Genomic DNA, 5,000 nt, shown 5'->3' with positions numbered 1-5,000 from the left:
TGGATTTTTTTTTTTTTTTTGTTTGTTGGTGTTTTTTTTTTTTTTTTTTTTTTTTTTTTTTTTTTTTTTTTTGTTTTTTTTTGTTTTTTTTTTTTTTTAATGGGATGGGGAAGGATTTGGATTAGTTGTATATGTTGAGGGTTGTTTGAATGGATGAGAATGTCGTGTTATGAATTAAAAAATGGGGGGAAAGATGAGAGGGATTTTGGATTGTGTACAAAGTTGAATTCGTTTTTTTTTTTTTTTTGTGTGTGTGTTTTTTTTTTTCAAGTAAAGCCAGTTTGGTAATTTGGTCGCTACGTTGGGCATATACAAGACAAAATCGTAAGGCTAATAAATAGCTGAAGTGCATTAAGTCATAAACAAAGCTACAATACATTCTTGCAAATGATACAAAACTTCCTACCGGAATTGTTCAAAACGAAGCAGTTGCTTCATAAAGCGAGAATCATAACATTAATTAAAAATACAACATAAATTTATAATTATAATTATAAGTCTCAAACCTTGTCGATATAACCATAAAACTTACAAAAAAAAAAAAAAAAAAAAAAAAAAAAAAAAAAAAAAAAGACCAAGCACAACTGTGGATAAACTAAAACGACGCCCATTCATGCAGCATAAGGAGCGCAACTTCTTCCCCAAAGGAAGTTCGAGGAAATTGTCTTTTCTTCGCCCGTTCCTCGTCTCGACTTCCAGCTGTTTCGTCTCGGTCTTCTCTTCGCGTGTTGGAACCAGAGGCTGATTTTGTGTGTGTGTTTCCTTTTATTCTCGTTCTTTAATTATCACCTTTTTTCTTCTTCTTCTTCTTTGGTGTTTTTTTTTCTTTTTCTTCCCTCTTCGTCATAATCATTATCTTCTTCTTCTTCTTTCTACTTCTTTTTCTTTCTTCTCTTTCTCCTCCTCCTTTTCTTCTTCTTTTTCTTCTCTTTTTTCATCATCATCTTATTCCTTGTTCTTCCTCTTCTTCCTTTCTTGTTAGAGATCATTAAGGAAAGAAGTTTTGTATAGTTCGTTTGGCTTACTTTCAGCGTATATAAAGTCCCTCGTGATCATATTTTTATTTATTTATTATTATTATTTTTTTTTTTTTTACATAAACGGAAGTCACTTATTTTGAAGAACTATGAAATGATCCCTTCAAAATATCACGATCTCTCAGAGAGAGAGAGAGAGAGAGAGAGAGAGAGAGAGAGAGAGAGAGAGAGAGAGAGAGAGAGAGAGAGAGAGGGGAAGAGAGAGAAAGAGAGAAAGAAAGAGAGAGAGAGAGAAAAAAAGGGAAGGAGAGAGAGAGAGAGAGAGAGAGAGAGAGAGAGAGAGAGAGAGAGAAAGAGAGAGAGAAAGAGAAAGAGAGAGAGAGAGATGGAGAGAGAGAGAGAGAGAGAAAGAGAGAGAGAGATAGAGAAAGAGGGAGGGGGAGAGATAGATAGATAGACAGAGAGATAAATAAATAGAGAGAGAGAGTATCATCTATACGGTTATTATCAGCAGGTATAAATTCAAATGTAACACTACATTCATACCACAGTTACTCTCACAACTTGAGACCCAAATCATCAAACACTAACAGGATTCTTATACAAATATCCTTTCTCGTCCAAGTTTCAACTCTGACAGGATACCCAGTAAGGTTCCTGTAGGACTCAGTTCATTTCAAAAAAGGACTTTATCTCGGTAACCTCCAGGAAGTTTCAGCTCCTTGGGTAAGAATATTCCAAGAATGAGGAACATAGGACACTGAGAAGAGAACTTGAAGGTCTTAAAGAGATCCTATGATGATGTAAAAAGTAGGATTTCATCTCGAAGATTCTACATAAATGCAAGCCATCCTAGTGAGATCTCTCGACCTCAAGGGCAGTTAAAAGCTAATCAATCCCCTGCCCTTTCGAAGGAGTCTTAAATGAGTCAACCTTGTAATCACAACTTCCTTCCGATCGTCGTATCCTGTCACAGGGTCAACGACTCACGTGATTATGCAGTTGATAACTTACTTGCAATTGGTCAAAGTTGGCCAAACTATATATGCAATCTCTCTCTCGAGTGATTGTTTTGGACCTTGAAAACGTGTGTTAAATCGGCGTGACGAGAGGATGCGAATGAAGTTTGTTAGTGTGAGGAAGTTTGTTAGTGTGAGGAAGTTTGTAAGTGTGAGGAAGTTTGTTAGTGTGAGGAAGTTTGTTAGTGTGAGGAAGTTTGTAAGTGTGAGGAAGTTTGTTAGTGTGAGGAAGTTTGTAAGTGTGAGGAAGTTTGTTAGTGTGAGGAAGTTTGAGACAAAAGGATGCGAGTGAAGTTTGTAAGTGTGAGGAAGTTTGAGGCGAGAGGATGCGAATGAAGTTTGAGGCGAGAGGATGCGAATGAAGTTTGAGGCGAGAGGATACGAATGAAGTTTGTAAGTGTGAGGAAGTTTGAGGCGAGAGGATGCGAGTGAAGTTTGTAAGTGTGAGGAAGTTTGAGGCGAGAGGATGCGAGTGAAGTTTGTAAGTGTGAGGAAGTTTGAGACCTTTATGGGGGTAGATACAGTAATTTCGTTGAGAAAAGCGTGCGTTTAGCATGACTTGCGACTTCTGCTAAAGTACTAAGGTAAAATAGATTATAATAATGATAAATAGTATAAAGAATAGAATAATCAGAATGGGTTAAACAAAGAAGTAAAAACGTAAGTAAGTATCAAGGCTCACTAGAAATTAGTAGATCAGGAAGTAAGTAGGTGTTGATAGGAATAAGTATTAGGATTATAAGTAAGTATTATGTCGTACAAGGAAATAATAAAGTAAGTAGGTAATTTCTAGTAGTAACAAGCAGAGAGATTGTAAGTAAGTATTGGGATTGTAAGTAAATATTGAGTCGTGCTAGAAAGTATAAAAATAGTATGTAAGTACATGTAATAGTAAGTATTGCAATTCGTACTAGAAAATAACAAGTAATAAAGTATTACTAACGATTTAGAGTGCCAAGTCGTGCCAGATAATATCTAAGTCTCAAATAAATGATAAATACACGTAGAATATTATTACTATTAATGCAGTAAGGAACTATTAAGAATTTCAATTAAATGACAATGTGACTAACCTTAATGAAGCGCCAGTGTATGTTCATGTATTTGGAACTGAAAGGAAAATAATGAATCTGAAAAAATTATATCTTGAACAATTCACAAAGTCAGAAAATTAGATTGATGGCATTTGCATATTACATATTACGTCAGTTATGATGGAGATGGAATTTAATTTTTATGTCAATTTTATTTTCTAATTACTCTTGGATTTTGTTTGTTTATTTGTTTCTTTTTTCTTTTTATTCTGTGTATCATTTTCATTGTTTTTCTTTTTGTTATAATACCATTCCTTCTCTCTCTCTCTCTCTCTCTCTCTCTCTCTCTCCCCCTCTCTCTCTCTCTCTCTCTCTCTCTCTCTCTCTCTCTCCCTCTCTCTCTCTCTCTCCTCTCTCTCTCTCTCTCCTCTCTCCTCTCTCTCTCCTCTCTCTCTCTCCCCCCCCCCCCTCTCTCGCCATTATCTCTCTCTCTCCTCTCTCTCTCTCTGTCTGTCGTCGCTCTCTCGCTTTCACTCTTTCTCTCTCTCTCTCTCTCTCTTTCTCTTTCCTCTCTCTCTCTCTCTCTCTCTCTTTTCTCTGTTTCTCTCTCCTCTCTCTCTCTCTCTCTCTCTCTCTCTCTCCTCCCCACTCTCGCTTTCTTTCCCACTTTCACTCTCTCTCTCTCTCTCTCTTCTTTTTCCTCCCCCCTCTCTTTTTTCCCTCTCACTCTCTCCTCTCTTCCCGCCCTCTTCATCCTCCACGGGTCTCTCTCTCCGCCCCCTCTCTCTCTCTCCTCTCTCTCTCTCTCTCTCTCGTTCTCCTCTCTCTCGCTCTCTCTCTCCCGGCTCTTCCAGCTCTCTCCTCTCTCTCTCTCTCTCCCCCTCTCTCTCCCCCCCCCGTTCTCCCTCTCTCCCTCCTCTGTTCTCTCTCCCTCTCCTTCTTCCTCCCCCCCCCCCCGTTTTCTCTCTCTCCCTCTTCCTCTCCCTCCTCTGTTCTCTCCCTCTCCCTCTCTCCTCCCCCCCCCCCGTTCTCTCTCTCTCCCTCTTCCTCCCCCCCCCCTTCTCCCTCTCTCCCTCTTCCTCTCCCTCTTTGTTCTCTGTTTCTCCTTCTTTCTCTCCCTCCTCTGTTCTCTCTCTCTCCCTCTTCCTCCCCCGCGTTCTCTCTCTCTTTCTTCCTCTCCCTCCTCTGTTCTCTCTCTCTCCCTCTCCCCCCCCCCCCCCCGTTCTCTCTCTCTCCCTCTTCCTCTCCATCCTCTGTTCTCTCTCTCTCCCTCTTCCTCTCCCCCCACTGTTCTTTCTCTCTCCATCCCCCCCCCCCCCCGTTCTCTCTCTCTCCCTCTTCCTCTCCATCCTCTGTTCTCTCTCTCTCCCTCTTCCTCTCCCACCACTGTTCTTTCTCTCTCCATCCCCCCCCCCACTCCCCTCCCCCCCCCCCCCCGTTCTCTCTCTCTCCCTCTTCCTCTCCCTCCTCTGTTCTCTCTCTCTCCCTCTTCCTCCCCCGCGTTCTCTCTCTCTTTCTTCCTCTCCCTCCTCTGTTCTCTCTCTCTCCACTCTCCCCCCCCCCCCCCTCCCCCCCCCCGTTTCTCTCTCTCTCCCTCTTCCTCTCCATCCTCTGTCTCTCTCTCTCCCTCTTCCTCTCCCACCACTGTTCTTTCTACTCATTCTCTCCATACTCCCCCTCCCCCCCCCCCCCTTCCCCCGTTCTCTCTCTCTCCCTCTTCTCCCTCTTCCTCTCCATCCTCTGTTCTCTCTCTCTCCCTCTTCCTCTCCCACCACTGTTCTTTCTCTCTCCATCTCCCCCCCCCCCCCCCCCCCGTTCTCTCTCTCGCCTCTCTTCTCCCTCTTCCCTCCATCCTCTGTTTTCTCCCTCTCTCTCTCCCTCTTCCTCTCCCACCACTGTTCTTTCTCTCTCCATCTCCCCCCCCCCCGTCTCTCTCTCTCCCTCTTCATCTCCATCCCCTGTTCTCTCAC

Source organism: Penaeus japonicus, unplaced genomic scaffold (assembly GCF_977035675.1).
Source record: "Penaeus japonicus unplaced genomic scaffold, GWHDUDI00000001_assembly GWHDUDI00000034, whole genome shotgun sequence".
NCBI classification, from domain to species: domain Eukaryota; kingdom Metazoa; phylum Arthropoda; class Malacostraca; order Decapoda; family Penaeidae; genus Penaeus; species Penaeus japonicus.
Note: the sequence above shows the minus strand (reverse complement) of the source record.